This window comes from Myodes glareolus, chromosome 15 (genome assembly GCF_982192425.1).
Source record: "Myodes glareolus chromosome 15, mMyoGla1.1, whole genome shotgun sequence".
NCBI classification, from domain to species: Eukaryota; Metazoa; Chordata; class Mammalia; order Rodentia; family Cricetidae; genus Myodes; species Myodes glareolus.
In genome coordinates, this window is record NC_142040.1 from 29487636 (window position 1) to 29507643 (window position 20008).

At 39.0% G+C, this 20008-nt stretch overlaps 1 long non-coding RNA gene across 1 annotated transcript in view; it reads right to left on the minus strand.

Annotated features, from left to right (window-relative positions):
- LOC125406031 (uncharacterized) overlaps positions 1–19582 on the minus strand; it is a 56034-nt gene extending 36452 nt beyond the window's left edge. Inside the window, exon 1 of the long non-coding RNA XR_014997199.2 lies at positions 19480–19582. This is a non-coding gene — a long non-coding RNA (uncharacterized LOC125406031). The remainder of the gene's footprint in view (positions 1–19479) is intronic.
- Between the last annotated feature and the right edge of the window lie 426 nt (positions 19583–20008).

Below are 20008 nucleotides of genomic sequence, written 5' to 3' on the forward strand. Positions count from 1 at the left end.
TCACCACACAAAATTCTTAAACCAAGCAATCATTATGAAGCAAACACAAGCTTCTAAAGGCATTTATTCTAAGAAACAAATATGAAACGTGACCCAAAGGTGACATCCTGGCAAATGTTTTCATTGTGAAAAGTGAATTGCCACTGGAAATTAAGTAGGGCAAGCTCCCTTTGGTTTTGCTCATCGTATTGGAAAGGGAGCGAAGTTGTTTTTTTCCGTTAACACCTCCTGCTATTTCCCTCTCTGGCCTGGGCGGTGACCACGCCGCTGTCAGCCCTCTTCATACCACTCTGCTGTGGTCACGGTTGGTGGTTACTTGATGCTGGATTTGGTGTGGCCCTTTCAGCAGACTCATGTACTGGCAGATAGCCCCTTACCACACAGAGGAATTTTTTGACCAGGTTGTAGTAATTTTCAATGAAAGGATAAACATAAATGGAACTCTCTGTACTTTTTATTATAGAAACATTCAATATTTAGGCCTCAAATGATACATCATACTCACCTCTAAATTGCTTGGTAGGAAAACACTTTAAATGTGATATCTAGGCCTTCAAATAGACAATGGATGGGCTTAAGATCAGTTCTGAAGAAAAAGGAAACTTTGTAGATCCTTGTATGGTTTCCCAAGTGGTGTGGTACATTTCTCTGTCTTCAGATATTACTGGTAGAGTTTAGTCTGTTTTCTGAAAAGCATCCAAGAACAAGTGATCTCCTAACATAACATAACCTAGAATTTTCAAAAGCATCCTATGCAAATAGCCTTTCCATCGCAAAAAAGGCAGAAAAAAGTACTATAATTAAGTATAGACTCAAACTATGAATTAAGTACAAAGCCTGATCCAGAATCAACAGTCTGGATATTTATTTGTGGAGAAAAACCAAACTTAGAATCCAGAATAAAGACCGAGGTTGGAGAATTTGTGTTGTGAAAGAGAAATAAATGAGAAGATGCTCATCATTTGTTCCCCATTCATTCATTCATTCATTCATTCATTCATTGTATTAGTTACTATTCTCATTACTCTGATAGCAAAACCTGAAATTGTACCACTATAGTTATAAAGTAAAGGATGTTAATATCATATTGCTTTAGTAATATAAATTCCTCTAGATTTCTCAACTCTGCGTCTTCAGGAGTCAACTCAGTATCACTACTCCCACCTTCTACTGTTTTGGAGTCTATGGAAAATAAGGTCATGAAACAAAGATTTTCATATGCTAGATAAAGTATGCTTTTACACTTTAGGAAAAACTCATAATTTCATCTTGCTTTAGTGACTTTGAAAGGCAATGCTAGGAGAACACTATTTTTCAATTGGTTTAGTGAATCTAGCATTTCCTTAAAAGACTTGGTGAGTCTATAAAATGTGATGTGGCATTGTTTGACTTAAAGTGCCAGGAAAATTTAGAATTTAGTATGCATTGGCTTTTTTTTCTTTAAAAATAACCATGGGTCCCAGAAAGATGGGAACAAATGCAGATACCTTCAGTTGGACAGTATGCAAAGTGGAGACCTTGGAACATTCAGCCCTAAATGGGGTGTCTCAATTAAATCCCACCCCCCCCCTTCAGCATTCAGGGACCCATGCGGAGAGCAGGCAGATAGAGTGAAAAGCCAGAGATAGAGGACAACCAAGAAACAAGGCCCTCTGTATTGTCTGGTTTTGTGTCAACTTGACAAAAGCTGGAGTATTCAGAGAAGAAGGAGCCTCAACTGAGAAATGCCTCCATGAGATCCAGATGTAAGGCATTTTCTTAATTAGTGATCAGTCGGGAAGGGCCCAGCCCATGGTGGGTGGTGCCAACCCTGGGAAGATGGTCCTGAGTTCTATAAGAAGGCAGGCTGAGCCAGCCATGTGGAGCAAGCCGGTAAGCAGTGCTCCTTTATGGCCTCTGCATCAGCTCCTTCCTCCAGGATCCTGCCCTGTGTGAGTTCCTGTCCTGTCTTCCTTCAATAACAAATAGCAATATGGAAGTGCAAGCCAAATAAATCCTTTCTTCCCTACTTACTTTTTTGTTATGGAGTTTTGTCACAGCAATATAAATCCTAACTAAGAAACCCTCTAAGTTAATAGGATCAATGCATAAATGAACTCTCTCTCTATCTCTCTCTGTCTCTGTCTCTCTGTCTCTGTCTCTCTCTCTCACACACACACACACACAAACCCAGGGGCAACATGCACAGGGTATGCACGGGTCTGCCCAAAATGGGGTCCTGGAGATAAAAGAAGTGGAAACATGCACTCATCCTTAACCCAGAAGCTATCTCCAATTGATAACCACTTGCAAATGAAAAATTAGTTTTCTTCAAGAAAATTGTACTGGGGACACAGATTCCTCTTACGGGGAGGTATGCTCCACGCCTAGCAGTAGACGGTCAGTAAAAAATTAATACAACAACATCCTTGAAGGCTCTTTGTCTCATTAAGTCAGGAATTTTTTCTTTTGTTTATTTTCTTTTGTTTTTCCTACCTTAAAGGTCCTCTGCATAAATACTATGGCTTCTAATTTTTTATTTTTATAGGATTTCTGTGTATGTGAATGTGTGTGTGTGTGTCTATATCTATGCATTTCTTGTGCTTTTTATGTGACTCTTTATTTAATTTGCTTGTTTTACCCTATTTATATATTTTTTATTTATCTTATTTTACTATTACTCCTTAGATGCTGGTTTTATTCTAATGGACAGAAAGGGTGTGTATCCAGATGGGAAGGGAGATGTGGAGAAACTGGGAGGAGTAGAGGGGATGCCTTCATCAAGATATAGTGTAGAGATAAAAATTTATTTTCAATAAAAGGAAAAACTATGAAAAGAATTATGTCACCCCCTTTATTATCTTTCCTTTTAAGCTTTTTAAATGCTATATATAAATCTGTATGTAGACCCAAGGCCCTAATGCAAAGTTACAGCTGCATAAGAATTTGAAAAATGGAAGTATAAGAGGGCAACCCTGAGGGAGTAGGCCAGAACCAGAGACCTCTGCAGATCTGGGCGTGAGTCTGGGACCTCCAAGGGAGTATACCAGAGCCAGAGACTTTTGCGGGACAGGTCCGAGCCAGGGACTTCCACATGAGCAGGCCCAGGCAAAGAACATTTGGTGCGGGAGAATTGTGTGTATTCTGTCAATCATATTTTAATAAAACGCTGATTGGCCAGGCAGGCAGTATAGGTGGGAAAGCCAGACAGGAAGTAGGGGTGGAGAAAAGAGACTGGGAGTATTCTGGAAGCAGAAGCTCTCTCTCAGCCACTCCTGCGCAGACCACCGAAGAGGCAACATGTAAGCTGTCACACTGAGAAAGGTACTGAGCCCATGTGGCTAACATAGATCAGAATAATGGGTTAAGATAAGTTATAAGAACTAATAAGTAGCCTGACCTAATGGGCCAATCAGTTTATAACCTTATGGAGTCCTGTGTGTGATTTTCCTTGGGAGTTGCCGGCTGTGTGGTACTGGGCAGGAATGGAAACCCCAACAAGCCGGCCCCCTCATACTACATATGGCGCCCAGACGTGGATAACTGAATCCTCAGAAAGCCTGAGAAAGCTTGGAAAAGAATAGAGTAAAGCATGGCTTCTTGGTGGCAGCAATTTCTCAGGTCTACTTTGCTTGCTAGAGGCAAGCAAGCGCTCTCTTCTGAGAGAGGCTTCCTGACTCAGCTTTAGCTGCAAAACCTTGCAGCTCTTTAAAGAGGTCCTGCCACAAAACACTTAAATGTTGTTGATGACAAGCTGAACGCATTCTTTTCAGTTTTCAGCTGTAGCAGGAGAAAAGCTGTGCTGTTTTAAAATGCCGGCTATCTGGGCTGTCCTGCCAGAGCAAACTCTGACTCTTTCAGGCGGGCAGTCCGACTGAGTGTGGTCTGTGAGCAGGATGATGCTGCTTGCTTGCTGGCAAGGACCTTGAAATGCCATAGAGTTGTGGCAGTGAACACAGCTCTGGCTGGTACCTCAGCCTTGAGGCTGAAAAGCTAAGGAATGAGCTGGATCTAGCCGTCAAAGCCACAGCTCTCCATATTGCTTAGTAAATTAAAGACTCATATGGTCAGAAAAAGAAAAATATACAGTAAAGAGGGATTCAAAGAGGAAGAAAACCTCTAAATGGTTTACAGTGTGTATATGCAGACTAAAAGTTAAAGTTCTTAAAGTTAAAAGGAAAGAAAGAGAGTAGTTGGGTGTGGTGGTACACACCTTTAATCCCAATGCCTGGGAGGCAGAGGCATATTGACCTCTGTGACTTCAAGGGGTAGAGGTAGATTGACCTCTGTGTCAATCAAGGTGTGGTAGTACACGCCTTTAATCCCAATGCCTGGGAGGCAGAGACAGATCTCTGTGAGTTCAAGGTGTGGTAGCATACACCTTTAATCCCAGCACTGGGGAGGCAGAGACAGGAGGATCTCTGTGAGTTCAAAGACAGCCTGGTCTACAGTGTTATTCCAGGACAAAGATATACAAAGATCCTGTCTCAAAAAGTAAAAGTAAAAATAAAAGAAATAGAGGTTAAAATAAAGCTACATAAAGATGGAAAATGCACAGAGAATCTTCATACTGTATGCTATTATGCTCTCTTTAAATTGTTTGATTGCTGAGGAAGGAGCAACAACTGCTACAAGACTTTTGTTTATAAATGCTGCTGAACTAACCCAAGATAGGAATTTTGAAAATACCTTGGCTTCAAAACTGAAGTCAAAAGGTATGTTACTTTGGAGAAGAGATTTTGCTTTTGTTTCCACAGAAAACGAGAGACTCTGGATTTATTCAGAGTTAAGAATAATCACCTTTGACCAAGGGAGGCCACCTGAAAAATCTCCGATAGGAACAGATGGCCCAGATGTCTGAGTTCTACATCCAGAACAGATTCAAGACTACTGCTTGAGATGATCGAGACTCACAGGATACTCCTGTTATGACTTGATTATAACTCTAAATTTTCTTTAGGTCCCCTTAAGACTATCAGCGCCCCCAACCAGCAGGAAGTAGCCTGAAATACTACGCCCACATTCCCAACAAATGGATTATGGGTATTTTCCTTTGTTTAAAAAAAAAAAAGAGGGAAATGGTGCGGGAGAATTGTGTGTATTCTGTCAATCATATTTTAATAAAACGCTGATTGGCCAGGCAGGCAGTATAGGTGGGAAAGCCAGACAGGAAGTAGGGGTGGAGAAAAGAGACTGGGAGTATTCTGGAAGCAGAAGCTCTCTCTCAGCCACTCCTGCGCAGACCACCGAAGAGGCAACATGTAAGCTGTCACACTGAGAAAGGTACTGAGCCCATGTGGCTAACATAGATCAGAATAATGGGTTAAGATAAGTTATAAGAACTAATAAGTAGCCTGACCTAATGGGCCAATCAGTTTATAACCTTATGGAGTCCTGTGTGTGATTTTCCTTGGGAGTTGCCGGCTGTGTGGTACTGGGCAGGAATGGAAACCCCAACAAGCCGGCCCCCTCATACTACAAACATTTAGGAAAACAGATCTGAGCCAGCAACCTAGGCTGAAGTAGGCCTGAGACAGTGAACTCCACAGAAGCAGGTATAAGGGAGCAACTGCTGATGGAGTATATTGGAATCAGGGACCTCTGATGTCCTCACAGGAGTCTGGTACCTATGAGGGAGTAGACCTGAGCCAGGACTTCTACCAGAGTAGGCCCAAGGTAACAACCTCAGCAGAAAAAGACCCAAGCAAGCGATCTCCCTGGGAGCAGGCCTGAACTACTCCTGGTATTGCAGAGTGAACTTTGTGAGCATTGAGCAACTTCCAGGAATATGGAGTGACCAATGGGGTGACTGGATCCATGGCCCTAACTACACCACGAGGAGCAACCATCTGAGCCTTGAATCCACTGGCACCTGGAAGACTGATCACCAGAGTCACAGACAGCACAACTACACAAATTAGAGGAAAATATGGGTAGACAAGGTAAGAAGACACGCAACACAACAAAGAATAACACAACACCAGTAAAAACTAGAGGCCCTACAACTTGAAGACTTGAACAGCCAAATATAGATAAAACAGAAGAAAATGACCTTAAAAAATAACTTTAGGAGAATGTTTGAGGCCCTTTAAGGGAAAATGAAAATTCGCTCAAAGAAATGGAGGAAAAGACAAGCAAAAAATTGGAAAGATCAACAAATCCCTTAAAGAAAACCAAGAAAAAGTAATCAAACATATGAAAGAAACGATTCAAGACTTGAAAACTGAAATAGAGACAGTAAAGAAAACACAAGCCGAGGGAATGATAAAAAATAGAAATCATGAGAAAACAATCAGGAACCAAAATTCAGGGATAAACAACAGAATACAAGAGATGAAAGAGAGAATTCAAGTGCTGGAGATACAATAGAGGAAATAGACTCATCAGTCAAAGAAAACATTAAATCTAACAAACTCTTAACACAAAATATCCAGGAAATATGGACACCATGAAAAGATCAAACCTAGGAATAATAGGTATAGAAGAAGGAGAAAAAGTCCAACTCAAAAGCACAGAAACTATATTTAACAAAATCATAGAAGAAAACTTTGCCAACCTAAAAAAGATATGCCTATGAAGATACAAGAAGCTTACAGAACACCAAATAGACTGGATCAAAAAAAATCCTCTCACCAAATAATAATCAAAACACTAAATATACAGAGTAAAGAAAGAAAATTAAGAGCTACAAAGGAAGAAGGTCAATTGATATATAAAGGCAGGTCTATCAGAATTACACCTGATTTCTCAATGGAAACAAAGCCAGAAGATCCTGGTCAAGCGTTATGCAGACATTAAGAGACAACAGTTGCCAGTCATACTACTATATCCAGAAAAACTTTCAATCACCATAGAAGGACAAAACAAGATATTCCAAGACATAACCAGATTTAACCAACACATAACCACAAACCCAGCCCTATACAAAATACTAGAAGGAAAACTCCAACCCAAGGAAGTTGGCTACATCAACAAAAACACAGACAATAGATGATCTCACAGCTGCAAATCCCAAAGAAGGAAAAAACACACAAAATAACATCACCAACAATGAAAACTAAAATAACAGGAGATAGCAATCACTGGTCATTAATATCCCTTAATATAAATGAATTCAACTCACCTATAAAGAGACACAGGATAACAGATTGAATATGAAAACAGAATCTATCCTGCTGCATACAAGAAACACACCTCAACCTCAAAGACAGATATCACCTCAGAGTAAAGGGTTGGGAAAAAACATACCAATCAATTGGACCTAAGAAACAAGCTGGTGTAGCTATCCTAATATCTAACAAAATAGACTTCAAACTAAAATCAAAAGAGATAAAGAGGACATTTAATATTAGTCACAGAAAAAAATCCATCAAGAGGAAATCTCAATACTGAACATTTATTCCCTGAATACAAGGGCACCCTCATTTGTAAAAGAAACACTTCTAAGTTTAAAGCACACATTAAACCCCACACACTAATAGTGGGAGACTTCAACACTCCACTCTCACCACTGGACAGGTCAGTCATACAAAAATGGAAAGAGAAATAAGGGAACTAACAGATGTTATGACTCAAACAGACTTAAGAGACATCTATAGATTATTCCATCCAAACATGAAAGACTATACCTTCTTCTCAGCACCTCATGGAATCTTCTCAAAAACTGACCACGTACTAGATAATAAAACAAACCTCAACAGCTAAAAAAAGTTGGCATAACCCCATGTATCTTATCGGATCACCATGGCTTAAAATTAGATTTCAGTAGTAACACTAATTCTAGGAAGCCCACAAACACATGGAAATTAAACAATGCTCACCTGAATCATCAATGGGTCAAGGAAAAAATAAAGGAAGAAATTAAAGACTTCCTAAAATTCAGGAAAAATGACCATACAATATACTCAAATTTATGGGACAACATGAAAGCAGTGTTAAGAGGAAGTTCATAGCACTAACTGCCTACATAAAGAAGCTGGAAAAATCCAACACTAGAGAATTAACAGAATATTTGAAAACTTTAGAACAAAAAGAAACAAACTCACCCAGGAGAACTAGATGGCAGGAAATAACCAAATTGAAAGCTGTAATCAACAAAATAGAAACAAAGAAAACAATATAAAGAATCAATGAGACAAAGAGTTGGTTCTTCGAGAAAATCAACAAAATAGACAAACCTTTATCCAAACTAACCAAAAGGCAGAGAGAGTATGTACAAATTAACAAAATCAGAATAGAAAGGGGGGACATAATAACAGACACAGGGGAAATTCAGAGAATAATTAGGTCATATTTCAAAACCCTGTACACCACAAAATTGGAAAATTTAAAGGAAATGGATGACTTTCTGGATAAATATCACTTACCAAAATTAAGAACAGATAAGTAAATTAAATGGACCTATAACTGTTAAAAAATACGAACAGTCTTCAAAAGTCTGCCAACAACAACAACAACAAAAAGTCCAGGACCAGATGATTTCAGCTCAGATTTCTACAAAAATTTCAAAGAAGAACTAATACCAATACTCCTCAAATTGCTGGACACAATAGAAATAGAAGGAACACTGCCAAACTCTTTTTATGAGGCTACAATTACCCTGATATCCAAACCACATAAAGACAGAGAATTACAGACCAATCTCACTCATGAACATTGATGCAAATAGTCTAAATAAAATATGGACAAATCAAATCCAAGAACACATCAGAGACATCATCCACCATGATCAATTCAGCTTCATCCCAGAGATGCAGGGATGGTTCAACATACAAAAGTCTGTCAACATAATCTACCAAATAAACAAACTGAAAAATAAAAACCACATGATCATCTCATTAGATGCCAAAAAAGTCTTCAACAAAATACAACATCTCTTCAGGATAAAAGTCTTGGAGATAGCAGGGATACAAGGAACATATCTACACATAATAAAGGCAATATATAGCAAGTCAACAGCCACAATCAAACTAAATAGAGAGAAACTCACAGTGATCCCACTGAAATCAGGAACAAGACAAAGTTTTCCACTCTCTCCATATCTATTGCATATAATTCTTGAAATTCTAATTAGAGCAATAAGACAACAAAAGGAGATCAAGGGGATACAAATTGGAAAAGAAGAAGTCAAACTCTCACTGTTTGCTGATGAGAAGATAATTTACATAAATGACTCCAAAAATTCTACAAGGAACTTCTACAACTCATAAATACTACTAGTAATGAAGCAGGATACAAGATTAACTCAAAAAAAAATCAGTAGCCCTCCTTTATACAGATGATAAATGGGGTGAGAAAGAAATCAAAGAAACATCACCCTTACAATAGCCACAAATAGCATAAAATATCTTGGAGTAAGTCTTACCAAACAAGTAAAAGACCTGTATGACAAGAACTTTAAATTTTTGAAGATAGAAATTGAAGAAGGCAGTGGAAAATGGGAAGATCTCCCATGCTCTTGGGTAGGTAGAATTAACATAGTAAAAATGACAATCTTACCAAAAGCAATTTACAGATTCAATGCAATGCCCATCAAAATCATAGCAAAATTCTTCACAGACCTCGAAAGGACAGTACTCAACTTCATACAGAAAAGCAAAAAGCCCAGGATAGCCAAAACAATCCTGTACAACAAAGAAACTTCTGGAGACACCACAATCCCTGACTTCAAACTCTACTACAGAGCTACAGTGCTAAAAACAGCTGGGTATTGGCATTAAACAGACAGGAGTGATGTAGGTAGGCCTTCTGTCAATGTGTTATTTTCATTGGTTAATAAAGAGACTGCCTTGGCCCTTTGATAGGACAAAAAATTAGGTAGGTGGAGTAAACAGAACAGAATACTGGGAAGGGGGCAATGAGGCAGACACCATGGAGCCAGCCACCAGGTCAGACATGCTGAATCTTTCCCGGTAAGCCACCACCTCATGGTGCTACACAGATTATTAGAAATGGGTTAATCAAGATGTGAGAGTTAGCCAGTATCTAACTCTCTAGAGATAATGGGCCAGGCAGTGTTTAAATGAATACAATTTGTGTGTTGTTATTTCTGGGGCTAAACTAGCCATGCGGGAGCCGGGTGGGATGAAAAGCAGGTCTGTCCACAGTTCCTCACAACAAATGACACCCAATGTGGGGCTTCAAGGGGCACAGTCAGATTGACCTCTGTGACTTCAGGGTGTGGAGGTACACACCTTTAATCCCAATGCCTGGGAGGCAGAGACAGACAGATCTCTGTGAATTCAAGGTGTGGTAGCACACACCTTTAATTCCAGCACTGGGGAAGCAGAGACAGAAGGATCTCTGTGAGTTCAAGGACAGCCTGGTCTACAGAGTTATTCCAGGACAAAGATATACAGAGAACCTGTCTCAAAAAGTAAAAGTAAAAATAAAAGAAATAGAGGTTAAAATAAAGTTGCATAAAGATGGAAAATACACAGAGAATCTTGATATTGTAAGTTATCATGCTCTCTTTAAATTGTTTGAATTCTGAAGAAGGAGCAACAGCTGCTAAAAGACTTTTGTTTATAAATGCTGCTGAACTAATCCAAGATAGGTATTTTGAAAATACCTTGGCTTCAAAACTGAAGTCAAAAGATATGTTACTTTGGAGAAGGGATTTTGCTTTTGTTTCCTCAGGAAATGAGAGGCTGTGGATTCATTCTGAGCTAAAAAAAAAAAAAATCAGATTTGATCAAGGAAGACCACCCGAGAACTCTCCAGTAGGAACAGATGGCTTGGATGTCTGAATTCTACATCCAGAACAGGTTCAAGACTGCTGCCTGAGATGATCAAGACTCACAGGATACTCCAGTCAGGACTTGATTATAACTCTAAATTTTCTTTAGGTCCCCATAAGATTATCAGTGCCCCCAACCAGCCAGAAGGAGCCTGGAATACTATGCCCACATTCCCAAAAAATGGACTATGGGTATTTTCCTTTGTTTAAAAAAAGGGGGGGGGAAATGGTATGGGAGAATTTTCTGTAATCTGTCAATGATATTTTAAATAAATGTTGATTGGCCAGGCAGGAAGTATAGGTGGGAAAACCAGACAGGAAGTAAAGCTGATGCAATGAGAACAGGAGAATTCTGGGAAGCAGGAAGCTCAATCCACCATTCCTACCCAGACCACCAAAAAAGCAACATGTGAGCTGACAGTTAAAAAAGGTACCAAGCCATATGGCTAACATAGATGAGAATAATGGGTTAATATAAGCTATAAGAGTTAACAAGAAACCTGAGCTAATGGGCCAATTAGTTTATAATTTTATGGAGTCCTGAGTGTAATTTTCTTTGGGGCTTGCCAGCTGTGGGGTACTGGTCAGGACAGATACCCCAACAAGCTGGCCATCATCACTACACAGGAGGACCAATGGAACCAAATAGAAGACCCAGTTATTAATCCACACACCTTCAAACACCTGATTTTTGACAAAGAAGCAAAAATAAAATAAAATGGACAAAAGAAAGCATACTTAACAAATGGTGCCGGCATAGCTGGATATCAACATGTATAAAAATGAAAACAGACCCATATCTATCACTATGCACAAAACTCAAGTCCAGATGGATCAAAGACCTCAACATAAAGCCAGCCACACTGAACCTTATAGAAGAGAAAGTGGAAAATACACTGAACACATTGGCACAGGAGACCACTTCCTAAATATAGCCCCAGCAACACAGACACTGAGAAAAACAATTAATCAGTGGGACTTTCTGAAACTGAAAAGCTTCTGTAAAGCAAAGGACATGGTCAACAAAACAAACCAACAACCTACAGAATGGGAAAAGATCTTCACCAACCCCATATTGGACAGAGGGCTGATCTCCCAAATATACAAAGAACTCAAGAAATTGGTCATCAAAAGAACAAATAATCCAAAAAAATGGGGTACAGACCTAGATAGAGAGCTCTCAACAGAGAAATCTAAAATGGCTGAAAGATACTTAAGAAAAAGCTCAACATCCTTAGCCATCAGAGAAATGCAAATCAAAACAACTCTGAGATTCCATCTTACACCTGTAAGAATGGTCAAGATCAAAAACACTGATGACAACTTATGCTTGAGAGGTTGTGGGGTAAAGGGAACACTCCTCCATTGCTGGTGGGAGTGCAAATTGGTACAGTCCCTTTGGATATCAGTATGACGATTTCTCAGAAAACTAGAAAATACCATATTTAGTGAGGTAACTCAGACCCAGAAAGACAAATATCATATGTACTCACTCATAAGTGGCTTTCAGACATAAAGCAAATAAAACCAGCCTATAATTCACAAACCCAGAGGAGCTAGACAACAATGAGGACTCTAAGAGAGACATACATGAATCTGGCCTATATGGGAAGTAGCTCCTGAGTAAATTGGAAGCATGGGGACCATGGGAGAGGGTTGAAGGGGAGGGGAGAGGAAGGGATTGAAGCAGAGAAAAATGTATAGCTCAATAAAATTAATTAAGAGAGAGAGGGAAGAGAGAGAGAGAGAGAGAGAGAGAGAGAGAAAGAGAGAGAGAGAGAGAGAGAGGAAGATACACCAAAAAAATTTGAAAAGAATTTTCTATAGATATAGAAGGTCATGCTAAATTCTCAGAATTTTTGTTGTTGTTTAGGCAAATGGCGTATTTGTTTTTATAATATAATCTCCATGGAAGGAAGTTTAGCTCAGTACTTTTCAAAATAGTTTGCATATGAACAAAATTATATCTATATCTACAAATATATTGAATGCATTATGATTCATAGTAGAAAAAAACCTATAAAGAACCTAAATCAAAGATGGCTCTATGGTTAAGAACACTTGCTGCTCTTCAGAAGACTAGAGTTTGATTCCTAGCATCTATGTTGGATGGTATACAACTACTTGTGTCCCTAGCTCCAGAGAATCCTATCCCCATTTTGGTCTCAGAGGGCATACACATATTTGGAATGCATTCACACAGATGTGCATATTCACATGCGAATAAAAATAATAAAGAGAAATTAAAAAGGAACCCAAACTTGCAACATTACAGACATGTTAGCTAAATTACAGTTTATTCTTATGCAAGTCTCTATTCATCAACTTAATGGGTATCTATCTATACCCATTGATATAGGCGAAAACATTTTCCAAATGTACTGAGAAGTGAATAAGTGGTGTACGGACCTAGAGATACTAAATATGAAACAAGACTGCATGCAGCAAAGAGAAAATTTAGCTGCCTGGAGTGAGGAATAAATTTGTTTTTAAATCATAAAATAATGTGCTGTTGGGTTTTCATTAAAATTATGTTTCAAGATTACTTAAAATAAAAACCCTAAAATATCTCATTTTCATGTCAGGTAAAAATTGTAGATATAATAGCTTTCCATTGCATTAGGAAGAAATAGAGAGGAAATGTGAATAGTGTCTCTTATCTTGAGAAAACTAAAACATCGGTACTTTAAAAAATTGTAGTCTGGCCATTAATCCAATATCTTTATGTACTCTGTAACAAGAAAGATTGAGAAATAAAAAATTCTTAAATATATTGTGTGATGCGTATGAACTGCATCTGTGGTCAGAAAGGCACAGTAACTGTATTGGTGCAGTTGTGGCATAGATAACTTGGCAGTAACCTGCAGCTCTCTAGTTGGACATAAGACCCATCAACAAGAGGGCTGCCATGCCTCATACTGGAAACTTAGTTAACCACTCCTGCTAGTGAAATCCTGGTTATTGAAGCAGAATCTACAATTACTAATTTAGTAAACCAGCCTAATCCCGAACTACACTCTAAACATTCATTCTTCTAATAAAAGTCTTCACCCACCATCAATGAAATTTCTCTTTGCAATAGTTGGGGAAGGCTACAGAAAACTATAATCAATGAAAATGAAGAGTTGTGCAGACCAGTCTCAATGGCTACATCTATAAAACACCCCTGCACCTAAGGCTCCAGTAACATTGCAGAAAAGGGGGTGGAAAGACAATAAAAGCTAGAGGATCAAAGAGTTTGGTGTGAGATTGTCTTTTACAGTAACATAAGAAGCCACACCCATAAATTCTCACCAACTTGGCCTTTCAAATACGAGCTGATCAGGGATGCCACCAATGAATATGCCAAATGATGGAGAAAAGCCCGACAAGGCCCCATCTTAAACAAACATCTACAGGCAGCTGAAGACGGCTGGGATAGAGAAAGATGGTCTTCTCCAGAAAAAAGACCAACTGGTTGTCTAGGGCCGAACCCCTGAAAACATACATACAGGTAACATTGTATGAACTCAACAGGTTATATTTATGGAGACAAGAAATACATATATGTAGTAACAGCAGTTATTGAACAAAAAGAGGTTATGAATTTGAAAGAAGGTGGGAAGGGTATGTGGGGGGGTTTGGAGGGAGGAAAGGGAAGGGAGAAATGCGATTAAATTATATTCTCAAAATTAAACACAAATATTCAGAGGATTAAATGCCTTTGCAAAATAAGTACCAAAATGAACGTTTCCCTGGGAAAAACTAATTAGGAACTGACTTATGTCATGCTTTGGGCCACCTAAGTGTTAGTATGTGACATCTGGGTTGTGTGATTCCACAACTAACAGAAGAAATACTATGCAAATCTTTTACTTAAGCTGTTGTGACAAGCTAGAGATTAATTAAAATTATTGAGATTCTGGTCCTCCCTGTGTACTTGACTCTCTCTTTTTTCTTAGTAGTTACTTGTTCTGTTGTTGGTTATTCTTTAATAAAGGAGACATAGCAATAGAGATGACCTCATTTTTTAGTCAGGACAGAATTATGTATTCACATTTTTTGTAGCTCAAATGTTCCAAACAACAATGACAGAAATTTTAAAGAGAACATTTTTTTTAAAAAAAATCAAAACATGAAGAAATAGTTAAAAATCATTAATATGATCAAAACGAATTAGACATTTTCACAGATTAGAAGTTAACCAGCTGCTGATGAGAGGCCCTTGGCTGGGGACAGCCGGGTCTCTGGCTTCTCTACTGACAGAACACCAAATGCCTGTGAGGCAATCGTGACAAGTGGCCCAATACCGAGGTTGAGAAAATGAGTCTGAAAACTGGACTTCCCTCAGAGGCTGGAATGGATTCACCAGGAGGTTAAAGTAAAATTACTCCCTTCATGTTGAATGTCTAGATTCTTAAAGCTTTGTGAATAGAAAGACAGGAAGGAAAACAAGAGAACAGTCGAAGTCAAGCTTCATTGTTTACCAGTGTAGCTAATGAACAGCTAATACTTTCAATATTTGTCCAGCATACGGCCCAAAATGTGAACCGATGGCCTGAATCTGAATTCTTAGTAGGAAAGTACTGTGGGAATTCCTTCAGCCAATACCTTCAGAAGAGAATTGAATGGGATAATAGATAGATTAGTGTGAGCTTACTCACACTAATAATATTAGTGAGTAATTGAGTGAATACTTGTGAGCTATTATTTATAGACATCTTACATTGGTATAGATTCTTGTATATTGATACAAATTCAAATTATATTTGTAGGATTGAACTTGTTCCTAGTTCTGTTTACAAACTATGCAAAGTTATTTTGTCATGTTGTATGCATACATGGTTCTACCTTTGCTTAAGACATTTTATATACTGATACAATTTTAGGATATATTTACATATTTCACTATACATTTCTACCTCTGATCAAGATACTTTTACATTGTTTACACTTTGATGACATTGTCCTCATTTGCTGCACAGTTGTTTAAAGATTGTTTAACATTCTAATATGAGAACTTACTCTTTAAACTATATAGGTAGTAAGAATTATAGGTCAATAGTCATACATGTTCATCACACTTATAGTTAGACTAACTATAGAGTTAGGTTATTCAGGTTCTTTAGCTACATAGAGATTGTAATCTGGATAGATGGGTAATCTTCAATCACTTCAAAGAACTGTAGAATGTGTCATTTAAATAACTTAGGGTTCTATTGACATGAGACACGATTACTCCTGGCAGCATCCATCTATTCCCGAGAGGATATTGGGCACAGAAGACACTGCACTTTGAGCTTGTTTTCTTCTTGGCAAAACTAGCCATTGGACAAAGAATTGCCCATGCCTTGACCACTGACAAAAAGCAGTGTACAGACAGGACAAGCAGGATACAAGAAAAAACACTACCAAACCTTGCCAAGACAGGGTAAGATGGTTTTGAAAATTTTCCTGCCGTGCAAAATATCTGGCAGTTCTCTCATGGAGCAGGAACCTGAAGGACCATCTCACCTTCTTTTGAAGGCTCTTGGCTGAAGGAGTTCCTACAGCAGGAAATGAAAATGGTAATGGTAGAACTGGTAGACAAGTAAGATGGCTTCCGTGCCCAGGCAAGCAACAGAAGCAAAATGAAGCAATAAAAAACACTGCTACTCAAGATGAACCTTGAATGGAGGCACCACACATCACAGGAGCCCAGAATGCTCACTGGATTGATTACCTTTGCTGGTGCTCTAACAAAACATTGGACAAAGGCCACTGAGAAGGAAAAGTTCATTTTGCCCCAAAGTTTGCTAATACAGACCATTGAAGCCCCCAGTGGTAACAGGAGACCGCTGGGTGTATTGTGTCCACAGTCAGGAACCAGAGAGCTGTGAATGACTGAACTTGGCTCAATCTCTGCTTTTCAGTATAGGACCAGAGCCCAGGAAATGGCAAAGTCCATGTTTAGGTAGGTTCTACCACCGCCATTAACCTAATCTACAAGAGTTCTTACATATATACCCAGAGATTTGTCACCAATGTGATTCAAGATCTTGTCAAGTTGACAGTCTGTATAAACCCCATATTGGCCCAATTGGTCGCTGAAGTATTATTTTTCTAAATACAAAAAATAAATGAAAACAGTGCAGATATCTGAAAAGAAGTTTAGTGTTAGCATACAGGGATGTTTATAGTGACCCAGGAAGAGTATATCCGCCCAAATGCTAAGCAAAAATGGTCCATTAGAGAGTTAGTCATTTAAAAGATAATCTTAAGGATGCAATCTAGGACATGGCAGAGAGAGAGGCATAGCTTTTAGTTCTCGGCAGCAGTAGAGCACCTGTATAAAATTCATGAGGCCATGAGTCTATCACCATTGCCACAAAACCAAACTTAAGCAAACATGCAAGCAAACACCAAAAGATCAAACAAAAATAGAGTTTAAAGTGTAGAAATAAAAATAGAGTTTAAAGTGTAGAAACTCAAGGAGAGGATAAATTAGGAAAATGTGACAATATCTCCCAAGGATGCCAGGAAAAGAAAAGAATAAGAATAAGGATCAGCGTTCAAAAGGAGAATGACAAGGCCAAAACACAAAAGAACAAAACAAGAAACAAACCCCAGACTATCAGTTCCTATTGAATATCATTGAGTTAAAACAATCCAGGCCTAGAAGTAGATTTGATGTTGTGATCAATTCGATAAAGTGGGTGTAACATGAGGGGTAGGCTTGTTGGGATATCTGTTCCGCCCGGTACCCGACAGCCCGCAAGCCCCAAAGAAAATTATACACAGGACTCCATAAGATTATAAACTGATTGGCAAATTAGCTCAGACTTCTTGTTAATTCTTATAGCTTATATTAACCCATTATTCTGATCTATGTTAGCCATATGGCTTGGTACCTTTTTCAGCTGTCAGCTCACATGTTGCTTCTTTGGTGATCTGGTCAGGAATGGCAAAGGGAGCTTCCTGCTTCCCAGAATATTCCTGTTCTCATCGCCCTGCCTCTACTTCCTGTCTGGTTGACCCAGCTATACTTCCTGCCTGGCCAATCAGCGTTTTAATAAAATACATGATTGACAGAATACAGATAATTCTCCCACACCAAGTGGGTAGCAATTAGAACGAAAAATTTTCACCAGTGACACCAGTAATGAAATATTTAATGCTTGGAAAAATAATTGCCTATGTAAATTCCATTATTTTCTAGATTAGTGGCTCTCAACTCTCCAGTGCTGCAACCATTTAATACAGTTCCTTACCCAGTGGTGACCCCCAACCATAACATTATTTTTGTTGCTACTTTATAACTGTAATTTTGCTACTTTTATGATTCGCAATACAGATATCTGTGTTTTCTGATGGTCTTAGGGGACCCCATGAAAGGGTCATTCAGTCTCCACAAAGGAGTAGTGACCATAGGTTGAGAACCACTGCCCTAGGCCGTTATGCAGTAGTGGATATTAATAGTCTAAAATACTTTATCATTCATAGCCATTAATGTTTCCTGAGAAAAAAGAAACCCTGAGGGACAGTGCAAGACACAAAGAACCCAGCAGTTGTGGAAACCAGTGATGTCCTTCAGTGGGGCAGACTGTATTGTCTAAGTGTCACAGAGACATTTCCAGCCCACACAAGTGCAGTCCTTGCTGAATGCCCACCTAGATCACTTCTTTCCTTCTTGCCCTTGATCTTCAGGGGCTCTGCGCCTGCCTGAGAGTGGAAGATGTTATGCGAGGAATACTGTGTGACTTTTATGGCCAAAGCAGTATCACTCTGTTCAGGCGTTTCTTTCTTTGGGCACTTACCCTGGCACTCAACCACTAAGCCACAAGAAGGCTCAATCTAGTCCATTCAGAAAACCCACACAGAGGGAAGACAAGGAGAGAAACTGAGGCTCCCAGATGGCAATCAAATTCCATGTTGCCCTGATAGATTTCTTGAATTCATGTTTTGGAGCAATTTCTCGTGTCTACGATTTTAAGAACAATCAGAATATTTCACTATTGGCTGTAAAGATTTTAGAAAACAGGGCATACTAAGTAGTAGTTGTTACATTTTTTTTGTTGTTTTGTTTAGTTTTTTATTTTTTCCTTGATTTCAGAGAAAGGTAAAGAATTAATAAATTTGGACTTTGATAACTCTTCATAGTTAAGTTTCTATGCTAATTTTTTAAACAATCATTACAAAAAAAGATTTAAGCAAAGCAATTCACATAAGCAATGAGAGCAGGGGGAAGGAAACGGAGAGGGAGGGAAGGAGAGAGAGAGAGAGAGAGAGAGAGAGAGAGAAGAGTAATAATAGGAACTTCATAAACCTTCACAGAGTCCAACGGCGTAAGATTAACCTCCTGGCTGTTCAGGATTCTCGCAGCCTTGGGCCACAGTAAATGAAAAGTGCGGTGAGTGACAGGCCAGGCACTCACACACCTCAGAGTTTTAAACAGTTGCAGAAAATGGTGATCTTTTCAGTTCTGAGATTTATTCAGTTCACTTTACACTTTAGAGCGAAAGGATAATTACAGACAGAGTCAAAGAGCAAGAGGCAATGCCTTTTATCCGTTCCGTATCAGAAGTTATAAAACGGCGAGCCTTCAAATCTGCTCTCTAAGCCTCTCTACCAGAGAAACATGGTAGCAAATAATTTTGAGTAGTTCATTTTAAATCCTAAAAAGAAAATGTCCCAGAGTTACCTCCGCTAGGCCCTGTTGTCTGGTACTCTTTATTTTTATCAATCACCTCTGCACACAGAGTAGCTGCCGTGTGTCCAGACAGCATAGGGTTCAATTTGCTCACCTCTGTTCTCTTTCTCTCAGACCCTCGCCATGGGACTCTGCAGCGGGCAAGACTGAGCGCCCTGCAGAACAGTCTAGACTGGGCAATGAGACGACAGCCAAGTTTCCGCTTTTTTCCCTTTGAAATCTAGAATCTCTGTTCCATTCATTGTCATAGCTGTGCCAATGAAATCCATAAACTGTAACTACCAGATCAATGAAAGCAGGAGGGCAGGTCAGAGAGAAACCATGACGTCAGTCAGAGAAGCCTGGCACCACGCTTCTTTTGGTTGTATCGTTGTCTGCTTCTGCCTTTTGGATTCAGTATTTTCAAGAAAGCAGAACTTCCTCTATGCATTGAAGTAGTACGCTGAAGAACACCATTGATTTGTCTAGGTTAGTTATTGCTTTTGTTTCCTTCTGAAAGTTAGCTCCCTGCCTGGTGCCTACTAAATCAAGCTGTCACTGGGGTAACATTTTATTAATCTGGCTGCTGGTCGCTAGTAAGGCCTTGGTACATAGCAAACACAATAATGTTTGATAAATCAATG